Source organism: Gopherus evgoodei, chromosome 1 (assembly GCF_007399415.2).
Source record: "Gopherus evgoodei ecotype Sinaloan lineage chromosome 1, rGopEvg1_v1.p, whole genome shotgun sequence".
Classification (NCBI taxonomy): domain Eukaryota; kingdom Metazoa; phylum Chordata; order Testudines; family Testudinidae; genus Gopherus; species Gopherus evgoodei.
Window position 1 is genome coordinate 363,500,036 of NC_044322.1, and position 15,393 is coordinate 363,515,428.

The 15,393-nt window shown below is 44.7% G+C and overlaps 1 protein-coding gene across 3 annotated transcripts in view; it reads right to left on the reverse strand.

Moving 5' to 3' along the window:
- AHCYL2 (adenosylhomocysteinase like 2) overlaps nt 1–15,393 on the reverse strand; it is an 83,729-nt gene that overhangs the window by 51,362 nt on the left and 16,974 nt on the right. The gene's annotated exons all lie outside the window — the stretch shown is intronic.

The window sequence follows — 15,393 nt, forward strand, 5'->3', positions numbered from 1 at the left end:
CAGCTCAGGCTCCGTCAAGGTAATCAACTCCCGTGCCGTGGAGAACGTCTCCGGCGTGGAGGGCACGATAAGCTCAACGACGGCATGTGCTGGGGAGCTGGCAGGCACCGGACTCGACGGCTCTAGCGAGACTGGAATCAACGGTGCAGAAGATGTCTGTGCCGCAGAAGTTGATGGTGCCGGGCAATCCGACTTCGTAATGCATTCTGACTGCGGCGTAGATACGGGAGCCGCAGGAGTCTTATGCTTCTTGCTCCTTGGGGAGAGAGAGCGGTGCCGGCAGGAGCCTGGGTCAGTGAAGGCTGGTGTCGAGGAACCTTCACCGCACCCGTGTGTTCCAGTGCGGAGGAGGCACTTGTCCCCGGTGCCGCAGTCGGTGCCGAAGATGGAGGAGTTAGAGCTGCCTCCATCAAGAGTTGCTTTAGACGAATGTCCTACTCTTTTTTCGTCCGGGGCTTGAAAGCCTTGCAGATGCGGCACTTGTCTGCGAGGTGGGATTCGCCCAAGCACTTGAGACAGGAGTCGTGAGGGTCTCCTGTGGGCATCGGCCTATGACAGGCCGAGCACAGTTTGAAGCCCGGTGAACCGGGCATGGGCCCCGGTACCGGGTGAGGGTAAGGGGCTAATCCCCGATCCCCCTTAACTATGTACAATAACTACTACAAACAACTAATAAAACTAGAAAACTAACTAGAAATATAGACTATCAAACTATATGCATAATAACGATTAGAAACGAGCAAACAGCTAGGGAAGTGGAGATCAGCTAAGCTGCGCTCCACTGTTCCAACAACCGACACGGGCGGTAAGAAGGAACTGAGGTGCTGATGGGCCGGCAGGGGTATATATCCAGCACCATAGCGGCGCCACTCCAGGGGGCGCCCTGCCGGCCCACCGAGTGTTGCTAGGGTAAAAAATCTTCCGACGAACATGCACGCAGCGCACGCACACCTAACTGGAATGGATATGAGCAAACACTCGAAGAAGAACTCCCTCTCCTCTTTTTATAGCTCAATGAATAAAGAAATAAGTATTGTTATACAGAATGGCTCTCTTGTGTTTCTGGCATTCAGAGCCACTCTTTACGATGCACGAGGCAAGGATCACAGACTGGAATGTTGACAGTGTTGTTCAGTCTATACAGGGTTTATGTCTCAGGCATGAAGAGACCATGTCGTGCCTCAGGTTAATCCTGTTGGATAAAGCACTGAGGGTTTCAAGGATGGATATGGAGTCAGAATTGGTATCTGGTCTTTCCCGTCATTCCTGAATGCAGGAGAAGGCAAAAATCCAATGCCAAGAAATGCTCAGTGTTGACAAGGTCTGGGCATTCAGGTGGGCTGAATGGTACCCCAGGTTCAGTTTTGAGCCACGGGTTTTTGGGGCCATGAGACAGAAGAAGAAAGATGACACCCATCTTTCCCCTCAATTTCACTCTCAGAGGTCTAATGGAGATAGAAGACATAAAATCTCCGGTGCAAGAGATGTTGGAGCTCAGAAACATCTGGTGCCTAAGAGATTAAGTTCTCCAGTGCCGAGGAACAAATCTTTATCCCCAGTGATAGAATTCAAGACAGTGTGGAAATCATTATGGCTGGTGCCAATGACACACAAACCTTCGGGCAGGTAGCTAATATTTTGAGCCCTGTTCCTTGTTTGGCCTAAGAGATTTATTGAGGACAACCCAGCTATATCTCCCATCAAGGACAGATTTCTTTGATGACTCAGTAGGAGTCCCCCCTCCCCTTCATCCCAATTACTAAGGCAAAACAGGGGGTTCCACTAGTGTCGAAGACTAAGATCTCTGATCCCTCAAAGCGGACCTTGCTGTCATATGAGGTGAAGTTTGAAACCTGTGCTAAGAGCTCTGTTTCCCAAGCCTTACCCCAAATTCTTCTTGGTTCCAACCTTGATGATGGTTGCCTAAATAGCAGGCACGGTTCATCATAATAATCTGAGGCGACCCTTGATACCATTTTATCTTTATGGACCAAGTTCCGTTGCGGGATGTCAGGCTCCTTGAGATCCTCAACCCTAGGATCAACAGTCAAAGCAACATTCAGGAACTGGAAACCAAATAGAAGCCATCACCAACACATTCCACTCCAAAGACAAAGCAGCTGGAACCTAGAATGATGGAACCTCCCCGCATCATCTGCTCTATTCATAGCTAATGCAGAGCTCTCTGCTGGTCAGAATGTCTCGGAGTGTATGTCTATACTGCAGTAAAAGACCCGCAGCGAGGCTATGGTTGGCCTGGACTCGGGGCTAAAAACTGTAGCGTAGATGCTCAGGCTTAGACTGGAGCCTGGGCTCTGAGACCCCGTGAATGCGGTGGGTCTCAGAGCCTGGGCTTCAGCCCAAGCCCAAATGTCTATACTGCAATTTTTAGCCCATTGACCCTGAGTCAATTGACCCAGGCTCTGAGACTCAGTGTCAGGGATTTTTTATTGCAATGTAGACATACCTGATATGGACTTCTCAAGAACCTGATCCACACTGTTTGTCCTCCTCCCCTGATGGAATTCTCTACAGTTTCCCTCCAGAGAACTTTAAATCCTTTCAAGATCTTTTGACAAGAATTGTCTGCACACTGGACTTAGAACTGTCCAGTCCAAGAAAAAAAATGCAAAAATTATTTGATATCCTGGAACCAAAGTAACTTGCACTGCCTATTAAAAATTATCTCATTGGGCTGGCCAAGAATCTATAGATGATTTCAGTTTCAATCATTCCAACTTCTTATAAGATGTATAAATTCTATCAAGTGTCCTCACATGGGTTGAATGCTTCTTCTGGCATCCAAAATCATCTTCTCTAGTTGTCTGGTGCTAATGAGAAAATAGATTTAAGGAGAGTGTACAAGTCAACCCCAAATGACAACGGTGCCAGACAGACAGAACTATTCAGATGCCAGGCCACTTTACAAGTGAGCATCACAAATTATCAGACATTACTAGAAAGATGATTTTTATAAATGGGACAGACTTGGTCCCCCCATCGTGTCTCCTTCCAGAAAAGCAGTGAGAAGCAGCTGGGGACATTTAAACAAAGGGCCAAACAGTGGCTAAGCACTCTTTCAAGGTTGCACATGATGCATCTGATGGCCCTCATCGTTCTATTGCCACTGCCATAACCACCAGAAGGGTAACATGGCTAAAGTGCTCTAGTCCCTCCACACAAATAACCTAGAAGGGAAGACCTTCCCTTTGAATGTCGGGAGCTTTTAAGTGCCTGCAAGAATGAGACCTTAGAGAAAGTGAGATTCAAGGTTCACTTTGAAGACTCTAGGAATATAAAAACCCTCCTTCAGAAGGACAACTCCCTTTAGATACCACAAACAAGATCTGTTGACTTCTCCGGACTGTCAAGAGGAAACCACACCAAAGGTCTTTCTCTCTTCTGGAAAACACAGATCTCAGTCTTATTGTCAAACCCATATGTCTTCATGCTGTGTTTCAGGTCCTCCTTCAAACACCAAGTAAAAGTTTTGGAAGTATACTTGAGAGCCTCAGAACAGTCAACCTGGAAGTAATGGACATCAGCCCTGTCTCCCCCTCGCTTCAGAGGCCACCTGTTCCCTGTTTTTGAAAACATGGAATAAAATGATTACAGACAAGTGGGTGCTGGAAAACTCTTGAAGTGGCTACGCTATACAATCGCACTCTATAGTTCCAAATTATTCACTTTTTCCATCCCTCTTCAGGGATAGTTCTCGCAAAAAAAAGGATCAGAAACGAGAATTCTACTCTGTTGCAGATTAGTGCACCAACACACTTCCCAATCAGTACTGGTAGGAAGTGGTTATTCCTGTTCTTTTCTTATTTTAACTTGATCTGGAGGGCTCCTTTCTATTCTCGATTTTAGGGTATTCACTCGATACTTTAAGTTTTGGACTATGATCAGAGTCTCCATTACTTCCTCTTTAAATCTACAAGATTGGTTTGTAGCTCTCAGCTTCAAAGACACATTTCTAAAGATCCATCCGACAATCACATAAGAAGTATTACTGTTTCTGCATCAATAAGGTTTGCTATCCATGTGGAGTTCTACTTTTTGGACTACGTACTGCTCAGCTGGTATCTACCAGCTGCCTTGCAGCAGGCTATACAGCAGCACAGCTAAGACATGAATGTGACAGTGTATTTCTATACCAAGACAGCTGATAAAGACATGGTCACTACAAGAAGTTCAAGACCCCTTTCAAAAAACACTCTCTCAATTCAGTCCCTGGGCCACAGGATAAATCAGGAAAAGTCATTTTAATCCCATCTGCAGGATCACATTCACTGAAGCAGGCACACACTCCACAACTACAAGGATTTACCTGCCACCACAAGGCTTCAGAAGATACTCGGGACCAGACAACTGTTACACTCTTCACCACAGCACCAAGTCAGAACACTCATACAATTGCTAGGACTGATGCCATCATATATTCTGATTATTTCCTTTGCCAGATTAAAAATGAGACCTCTAAAAACCTAAAGAATGTGGACTTGAGGAAAATAAACCATCTACATTCAAGGGCTATTTCAAGCCTCCAACTCCTGCTCCAGTTATCAGCAAAACAAGAAAGCAGACTGCACATACATATGCTGGAACTCAGATCAATCAAACTGGCATAAAAGACATTCCTCCCACATATACAAATACAATATTACAGAAAAAAACCCATATAAATCACCCTTCAGTGTCCGGAGGAAGTGCATTCACCAACATATCACATCACCAACTATTCAGCTCCCAGATAAGGAGAATACCTGGGCAGACAAACTCAGCAGAACAAGCAACATGACACACAAATAATCCCTAAAGACACACTACAAGCGTGTCCACGCAACTACTTAGTGTGTGGCAAACTAGTGCACTGTATGCTCATACCCTGGCTTGCTGTGCATTTAGGGTATGTCTACCTTGCAATTAAACACCCACAGCTGTCCCATGTCGGTTGACTAGGGTTATGGGTGTAGACATTCAGGCTGAAGCTCTGGAACCCTAAGTCTTGTTCACTATTTCCCCATACCCCAATCTGTGGAACACGACAAAGAGATCTTATTGCAGCACAAGAGAATTCCAAATAAGCAGAATAGTGCTCCTCTAATAGGTATCTTCTCCCTGAATTAAAGCCATCAGTTTCTGTATGCCTTTTCCCCAAACCCCTTGATTCAAGTGTTATTGGAAAGATAAAAGACAAGGCACACGGTTCTATAGATAACATCAAACAGGACCAGATAGTCTGGGAATTCAGTGGAGTCAAGCCACCATTTTCTCTTCCACTGGTTCTGGATCTTTAACATAACTGAGGTCTCATGCTTCACCCAGATCCGAAATTTCAGCAAAGGGAGTTTTCATCAAACTTCTGTGAAAACATTTATCATTCTTCCAAGGAGTCTCAGAGTTCTTAGTGCAAAGCCTTCAACTAGGATGTACCCAAGTGGAAAAGAGTCTCAGTTTTGGTGACCTGTCACAATATAACTGAATCTGCACCAGTGTTTCCCAAGAGTGGGGATCTGTACTGATCAAAAGAGAAAGAGCAATTACCTAAACTGAAAGTTGAGATCCACATTCCACCCCCTCAGTATTCTGAGCTTAGATGGTTTGAGGAGGAACTCAGGTGACACAGGGTGTCTGCTCCCCCTTATACAGCCCCTCATGTCACAAAGCATGTGTGCTGTCCCTCCAGCAGTCAGAACTTTCCAGAGGGATCCAAGCTTCAATGGCATGTTCAGTTATATCCCAAGAGTGGGGTTTTGTTACTGAGAAGCTACTCAAAGGACTCAAGTTATAGGGATACAAACTCCTCTTTCCAGCACTCCCACAACCTTTCATTAGCATTTAGGTGTCAGTAGATCTCAACCAAGCAGTTAAAACCCTCCGTTCTGTACTGCTAATATGCATATGGTCTTTCACACAGCACCCAGTGTGCTAGTAATTGATTTTTCTAGCCTCCCGCAGGCACTTTAGAACACTCCCTAGGGAAAAAAGCGTAGTCCTGCTGCTGTCTGCGTGCCAGGCTCCCCAAGACCTGCTTCTGTCTAATCTGCTTACTAAGAATTATACATTACTGAAATTTCTCTGCAAAGGATCTGTCCCCTGCAAGGGTGCGAAAGGCAAGTCTGACCCTGCAAACAGCACATCGATGGCAAAACACATTCACGGAGGTGAAGAACTGGAAGCCTCTTTTTTAATAAAGAAAGCAAGTTATACAATACTGAACACTGGGATCAAAAACTGCAGAGGGATTAACTAGTTAATGCAGGATTATTTTCCCGAAAACAGCTAATCTGTGCAAAGGGTTTTTAAAACCATAACTTGGTGTTACTCCTTGGGCTGAATGTACTTTTTGTAACCAAGCCTGTAAAACATAGGTAGTAACCAGATTTTCATACATGCTGCATTCTTTACTGTTAACAGCCATAGAGGAAGTTATGCTATGCGTGAGTCCTACTTTCCTGTGGCACTTGACAAAATTACTGAGGACAGGATCTCCCCAATACACACATTTTAGAAAGACACTAGAAGTCAGCAGGATCTCTCTCTCTCCTAAATTTAATTTAAAGTTTAGATCAGGGCCCCCATTCAATGATTTACAAGTAAGCAAAACAAAGCTATGTGATGCCAAAGAAATGGCAGTTGCCAGACAGTGTTATCCAAGAGAGGGGGAAATAGCTGCAGACTAGAAATGGTCCCAACTAGCAGGAACCGGAGGGGGATCCGAACTTTTCCAACATTCAAGGATGCTCAGATTTGGGGTTTGGAGCCAGGAAAATCTGACTACTGGTACGATCAGACTCTTTTTAAACACTGATAAAAAGAGGAACTAGGCTATATTCCAAAAAAGGGCACTTCCCCCACTAACCAATTAATCCTCCCTAAGACCTGCACCTCCTAAAGATGCTTATTACAAGCTAATAGAAAATGTACCTTGTTCCTTTTCTGTTTGACCCCACTGAAGTTATGAAACAGCGTGAGAAAGAAATCAGTCTCCTTTAATTAAAGATATTATTAACTTAATCTTATTTCAATAACCAATTTATGTGTGTAGTGTGCACAACAACAACACTTAGCACTTAAACGCTTCAAAGTGCTGGACAAATATTAACTAACTAATCCTCATAACACCACTGCAAGGCAGGCAAGGATTATCCTGATTTTACAGAAGGGGGAAAACAGACACTGAGAGATTAAATGATTTGCCAAAGGCCAAGCCATTTAGTCACTGGCGGAGACAGGATTACGACATGCAGACCACTAGGCTGTGCTGCCTTGCTGCTGTGACTAATGCCAGGTCAGACAGTGGCAAAGAGCTGCCTTTCCCCCACTTGCTGTGACAGCTAGCTGGGCAGACTGGCCATGAAACTATACTGTGAGCCTTTTGGCGTATCAACAGGGTACACAAGATGACCACCACAAGTATAAATACAGCTGTCTCACTGCATGGGACAAAAACTCTGAATTTTCTTTCAGTGAAATACAGGGATTGGATTTTTATATAAGTAGGCTTGGAAGTATTAGATGTTTATTGGTTATTGATGGTAAACGTCAATTTCACTGTACACACATAAACTGATAAAAAATATTTCCATCGATGATAATCTAAATTTCAAGATAGTCAAAGAAAGAAAAATGTTGACTAAGAGTATGATTTAAGGATATTTCCTTTGTACATTTTGACATTCGATGTTGATAATGTGTTCTAAGACGTATAAAGTTTTAATTTTTCACATCTCAAAGTCAACTGTCATTAAATTGTTGTCTGCCCCCCGACATCCCCCCATTTCCCACAACTCTTGAAAATATAAATAGATAAAAATTATCTTTAACTTTTTGAAACTGTGAACATTTTAATTGATGAAACTAAAAAAAAGATTAAAAATAAACATCAATATTTTCCATCAGACAAACAAACAAAAAAATCAAATTTTGCCAAGCCAATAAATAAGAGAGTCACTTGACAAACAAGCATATTACACCTTATGCTGCTGGAGGTATTTATGCTTTGTACATGAAAGATACAAGAAAGCGTCCTCAAACTGTACAACAAAGTGGGACGTGGGGAGAGATACAGAGGAAAATAATCGGCTCTTCAGAAGTATTTTAGGAACCTCGAGGTTGAGTCACCTTTGTTGGGAGTTGGTTAGCAACAGCGAGAAAGCAGCAGACCCTAGAGGCAGGGAAATTCCCCCCAGCCTTCAGTTTAGTGGCTGAATTTTTAACAAAGTACACCTCTATCTCGATATAACGCGACCCAATGTAACATGAATTTGGATATAACGCAGTAAAGCAGCGCTCGGGGGGGGGGGGCCGGGGCTGCGCACTTTGGTGGATCAAAGCAAGTTTGATACAACGCAGTTTCACCTGTAGCGCAGTAAGATTTTTTGGCTCCCAAGGACAGCATTACATCGAGGTAGAGGTGTACTCCCATGAGACACCCCTACAGCACATCACTGACCTATACAACTGGGAATCTTCTAAGGGGTTTAAGGGAGTTAGGTACTCTGATCAATTGTGGGGGGCCCAACGCCTCAGGTCCCTTTGGAAATCCCAGCCTTAACTAAAAAATGATCATTTGATTAACTTGGACACAAGAGAGGTCTTTGCCACTTTAAAGAAAGCAGATAGAATGATTACCCCTGGTAGTAATAGTGTAGTGACTGACAGTTGATACGATTCTTTGGCATTTTACGTGACATGAGCTTGGAGGGTCTCACTCAGATCCACTCCTAGAGGGACTGGAGTTCACTTCATAAGAACAGCAAAACTGCCGCCCATTTTGTGCACAGGTGCCAGGACTCAATGGGCCTGTCAACTAAACTCTCCTTTTGGCTCTAAAATCCATCTCTCCAGGACAAGGATGAGGCACATTGATGGGAGTCACCGCTACCTGAAAATGCAACTGTCCTGGGAACAGAGGGCTTCAGTCTCCAGGGCTGTCAACCCAGCACTTTGCATTAGCACAAAAACGCACGGTTTTATTAATACAAATTAAACTGCTGATGCTGTAGTGGGAGAGCCTAAGTGCACGAGATGGAGGAGAGCTCACAGGAAATCACTCAGAGCTCTTTCAGCTATGGGTCTGGAGCACCCGAAAATTGAAGAAATATTAGTCACACTAATTAGACTAATATTAGCCTTTAAAAAATGACAATCATACCAAACATTCACATTAGAATACTGATTAGCCTCAAAGAGTATTGTAAAGGCTGTGCAATGCTATACTAGATCACAGATCTATACTGGAGAAATTCTAAGCGTTAGTGCCAGCTTAAAGCTTGTGTTACCATGTGGGGTATAGTTAGATTTAAGACTTCACTGAGACATACTTGTCTGTATAACTGGTATGGTGAATACTGAGTCTGGGCTAATATTTATATGAGGAGGACACAGCATGCGTTGTTCCTTTGCACTTCCCAGGAATCCATTGTGAGGAAATACAGCCACTGTAGGAGACATAGGTCACTCTCCCAGCTGCAGGGTGAGTGTTCACACAGTACGGGGCAGAACAGTGGATTATAGTATTAAGGAACGCGGCAGCCCAGCACAAACATGAGGGTGAAAACCCTACTACACCTGAATGAACTAGCCATATCATCATTGCTTCCTTGGGGGCAGAGAGAGTTCCCTTGGCATTTGCCTGTGCTGAGTGTGGCAGGGAAGTGCCCACACTCAGCTGTTTGGGCCTCTCTTCTGCAACAACAGAAAGAGAGTTCAAGAATCAGAAAAAACACTCTCAAGTCATTAACGATCAAGCTCACTTGTAACTAGGCTGCCCCCAAACTACAAGGTGAATTCTCCATCTGTTATTTAGAGAGTATGAAAAAGATAGAGCCCCTACCCTCAAAACTTTGTAGTCTCATTCAGAAAAACTGAGACAGTGGTTCAGGTCTGAGACATTGTCAGGGAGATCAGCATAGGTGGCTTCTCAGAGAAGTGGGTTTTCCGGAGGGACAGGAGAGGAAGGACATTTGGAATATGTAGCATGGAAAGATGTTCCAACCGTAGGGGCAGCAAGACAGAGGCCATAAAACCAAAAGTGGGAGAAGACAACAGGAAAGAAGTTAATTATCCTACTGTAACGGTGATTTTTCAAGATGCTATAGTCAGTGTAGATCCCATCGTAGGTGCACATGCATCTCATGCATGCAAGATCTGAGTTTTTGCATAGCAGTCTGTCAAGGGAGTATGCCCTGTGCCACCTCGCACTTCTGTACAAAGGCATAAGGTGTGGGGCAGCCACGACCCTATCTCAGTTCCCCCACAATTCAAAGCCCGTGTTGCTGAGCATTCTGAATAAAAGGGATGGAGAGTGGGTTTTGGGACTTGCCCCAATGACAACATCTCAAAGAACAAATTACTGTAGGGTAACAATCCATTCGTTCTTTGAATACGTCAGTGTGGATCCCACTGTAAGCGACTGGCAAGAAGTATTGTCCCTGAAGAATGAGAAAATGAATACTTCCAGCTGCATTGGTCACATAATGATTAAAGCACTGCCCTCCTCAACTTGGCAACAGACCTGGCTATCATGACATGGTCATAATGTTTAACAAAGATCAGTGGGTTGCTCCACGGAGATGCCTTAGAGATCTCAGATACTGGCACATTTCCAAGGTAGACTGCTGCTTCTGCCTGTGCCCTGATGGAGTGCGCCTTCATTTTTGGAAGGAAAACTATCTGATAGCAGATAAAATCTGAGTAGATCATGCATGTGTTTCTCTGTGACGAGATGGCTCATCTTTTGATGAGCAGCATATAACCACAAATAGATGAGGAGACAGGCTCAGTCATGTTATGGTAATAAAGTAATAGAAATATTCGGAGAGTGTAGCTGCTTCTCCCCTAGCACTGAGTGTTATTTCGGGAGAAGACTGGCACGTTAAATGATAGATTCAAGTGAAATTCTCAGACCACTTTAGATATGAACTTAGAGTGTGGTCTCAACACAACTTTGTCTCTATGGCAGAATGTGTGAGGAGATTCAGCCATAAGGGCTTAGACTCGCTGACTTTCCTGGCTGAGGTGACAGCAACCAGAAAAAACTGTCTTAATAGTAAGGTGGTGCATCGAGCAATCCAATCGGAGCTTGAAAAAGAGGCTCCATAAATTTCAAGAGGCCAATGGTGAGATCCCATGTAGGAACTGGGCCTCTAATATATGAATAAGTAAATAGGAGGCCCCTGAGGAATTTGAATACCATTGCAGCTGATATTACTGCAAGGTGGACTCTGAGAGAACTAACTGTTAGTCCAGCTTGTTTTAAGAGCAGCATGTATTCCAGGATCCGCGGTATCAGGACCTCTCCTCCAGATTGGAGCCTTTTCCATTTGGAGGAGATCATCCTAGTACAGGGCTTAATGCTATGTATGAGAATTTCTTGAACCTGCCAAGAACAGTCCCTATCAGTAATGCTCAATCAGCCAACATCCAAGAAGTCAGGTGCCACAACTTCAGCTCTGGGTGCAACAGCTGACCATGATTCTGAGATATCATGTTTGGATGGACTGGGAGATGGATAGGAAGCTGACTGGACATTTGCAATAGGTCTGACAATCAAATTTGCCTTGTCCAGTAGATAGCTATCAGAGTGGCCTTGTCCAGCCTGATTTTGGATATTATCCTGGATATCAGGGGAACTGGTGGAAAGGCATAGAGGGGGCCTTGAGACCACTGTAGCAGGAAGGTGTCTGGTAAGAAGCCCTCTCTGGAGCAGAAGTTCAGTCAGAAGTTCATGTCTTCTGTAATGAACAGGTCTATTGTGGAAATTCCTCATTAGTGAAATATTGGTTTATGACAGAATTCTATAGCAACCATTTCTGATTGGTTACTGCATGTTTGCTTATAACAGACCACACCCAGTGAAAAGGGTGAGGTGACTTGCGAAGGTCATGCATAGAGCCCTACCAAATTCATGGTCCATTTAGGTCAATTTCATAGTCACAGGATTTTAAAAATCATGAATTTCATGATTTCAGCTATTTAAATCTGAAATTTCACAGTGTTGTAACTGTAGTGATCCTGACCCAAAAAGGAGTTGTGTGGTGGTCGCAAGGTTATTTTAAGGGGGTTTGCGGTACTGCTACCCTTACTTCTGCGCTGCTCTGGCAGTGGCTCTGCCTTCAGACCTGGGCAGCTGGAGAGCGGCGGCTGCTGGCCAGAAGTCCAGCTCAGAAGGCAGAGCCGCCGCCAGCAGCAATGCAGAAGTAAGGATGGCATGGTATGGTATTGCCACGCTTACTTCTGCATTGCTGCTGGAAGGGTACTGCTTTAAGAGCTGGGCACCTGGCCAATAGCTGCCGCTCTCTGGCTGCCCAGCTCTGAAGGCAGCGCAGAAGTAAGGGTGGCAATACCATGACTCCCCTAAAATAAACTTGCAACCCCCCTGCAACTCCCTTTTGGGTCAGGATCCCCAGTTTGAGAAACATTGGTCTCCTGCCGTGAAATCTGTACAGTACAGGGTAAAAGCATACAAAAGATCAGATTTCGTGGTCCGTGACATGTTTTTCATGGCCATGAATTTGGTCAGGCCCTAGTCATACTCTTAGGACTGCCTCTGTTGTAGCCCCTGACAATCTCAACAAATTTCCTGATGCACTCTGGGAATGGGTGTGTCGCCAATGAGGAAAGCTGGTGTCTCCTGTCTCATTTGGGTTCTGCCTAGCATGATAATGGGACTGCTTGGTGTGATAAAATCTGTTTCTCCGGCTAGACTGGGGTTGATGATGTTATGGTGCAGATCCCCAGGGAGCACAAAATGGCCTTAGAGTCCTTTAAGAAGTGCAAGCTTTGTCTGTTCATTTGTTGACTAGTTCCATGACTTCAGAGGGCAGTTCTTTGATTAAGGAATGCACTTCCCCGGGCATGTCCAATGCCTGAAGCCATGATGCTCTGTGCATTGTCATGACCCTAGATCGTGGTGTCTGAAGAATCTATTGCCAAGTGTAGGGCTGCCTTGACCCATAATTGACCTTCTAACTATTTATTTGAGCTCTTCTCTATTCTCAGATGGGACAGAAAAGGTGTCACCCTGTCCTAGGTCAAAATGTTATATTTGACCAGAAAGGCCTGAGCTTGCCACCCATACTGGGAGGAAGGCAGAGGAATAGAATTTCCTCCAAAACTGATCAAGCTTCTTTAGGCCTTTGTATTTTGGGGTGCTTTTATTGGCCTTGGATTGCTCATGCACAGGAGAGACCACCACAGAGCCTGGTTTGGGATGGATGTAGAAGTACTCAAACCTTCTGAGGGACTCGGTAATGCTTTGCTATCCTTGGGTGAGTGGCAGGTATCAAGGCAGGCATTTGCCACAAGACTTTACTTCATTGGGCAAGCAATCCTGGCAGGCCCAAAGATGTCAGTGTGTTGAACATTTTAGGAGATTCTTCTTGTATAACAGATGTCTCTATTTCTAGCATCTCTGCGATTGTCCTAAGTAGTTCTTGAAATTATTTGAAGTCACCCAACACTGACAACAGCACTGATGACACTGCTACATTGGGTGAAGAAGATGAAAGGTTCTTAGGTGGTGAGGTAAAACATTGTTATTGCTTTTTCCCCAGGCCCAGTGTTGATGCTCTGGCCAACAGTGCCTCTGGGAAGCATGATCTCTCTCTCTTCCCAGAATGAGATGGAGATTGAGTCCTAGAAATTTACAAAGGCAGATCCCACCAAGTTCAATAAGGCCAGAGCAGCATGCCATAGATTTATGGCAGGCTTATCTGATATTGGCCAGTTCAGTGACATTCCTGATGTGACGGTGGCTGAGTTCTGCGGCGAGACAGAGCCATCAAGGTCTTTCTATTGTATTACCCAGGGAACTCTGGGGAGAGGATTCTCTGCTCAAAGAAGGCAAGAACGTGTGGTTCAGTGATGGAGAAGAGGAACAGGTCTCCTCTACTGGCAGCACTGAGGTATAAGGAACTCTCAGTACCAGGGTCTGCTTCAATACTGGTAAGTATCTCAGTTCTAAGTCTTTCCAGAGGCAAACTGAGCATCCTCAGTGATTCTGTTGAAGGCATAAATGCTGAAGATTGTGTCACTTGTGCCAGTGAACTTTTCCTCTGTGTTTCAGTGGTAGGCGGTCCCTCATCACTACCTCTTGGGGCTCAGTGGTTTTCCCCCAAAGTCTTATAGAATCCTAGAATATTAGGGTTGGAAGAGACCTCGGGAGCTTATCTAGTACAATCCCCTGCTCAAAGCAGGACCAACACCAACTAAATCATCCCAGCCAGGGCTTTGTCCAGCCTGACCTTAAAAACCTCTAAGCAAGGAGATTCCACCATCTCGCTAGATAACCCATTCCAGTGCTTCACCAGCCTCCTAGTGAAAAACTTTTTCTTAATATCCAACCTAGACTCTCCCCATTGCAACTTGAGACCATTGCTCCTTGTTCTGTCATCTGCCACCACTGAGAACAGTCTAGATCCGTCCTCTTTGGAAACCCCCTTCAGGTAGTTGAAGGCTGCTATCAAATCCCCCCTCATTCTTCTCTTCTGCAGACTAAACAACCCCAGTTCCCTCAGCCTCTCCTTATAAGCCATGTTCCCCAGTCCCCCTTATGTGGTTTTTCTTGTGGGAAGACTGAGCTCCATCTGGAGTCTTTGTCCTTGTGTTCAAGGAAGCCTCTCTCGGTGCTGCACTTTGATTCTGGAGAGTTGGTTTAAAGTCTTTTCTCTGGGCTGGCTTTAGGCATTGTGTGTCTGCTAGACAGGGCACTCAAGGAAGATGGTCGGTTCATTACCTGGTGGGCTCTGGTACCTGTCTCCTCTAGGTCCAAAAAGATCTTCATAGATCGTTTCAACATATGACACTTCTGTTGTGCGTCCCATGGCTTGCACATCTTGGAAGAAAACAAGCAGCACATCTGGCACCTACCAGGTATATGACTCTCTCCCAAACAGAAGAGGCATCTGCTGTGCCTATCTTAATTAAATTAACCTGCTACAGGAAGGGCAGGGCTTGAAGAACACAGGTTTAGAGTCTGACATGTTAAGACATCCTGAACAGGGGACTCTGGCCATTAAAAATCATTCCAAATGGACTGAGTTCATTCATAGCGGTTCTTCAAAGGAAGCTGAAGTCGTCTGATTTATTTATTTATTTTCAAGAATTTTGAGAGGCTTAACCAGAGCTACAGACTAGTACGTTGGAAAAGCACAAGGATCCATCTCACAGACACGGACAGAAGGAACTGAGTCACTCCATCCTTTATGCCTTCATATGGTAGCACATGCAGCTCCAATGGATGCTGCTGTTCATAACATAAAAACATACATAGGAACATAAAGGCCATACTGGGTCAGACCAAAGGTCCATCTAGCCCAGTACCCTGTCTTTTGACAATGGCTAATGCCAGGTGCTCCAGAGAGAATGAACAAACCAGGTAATTATCAA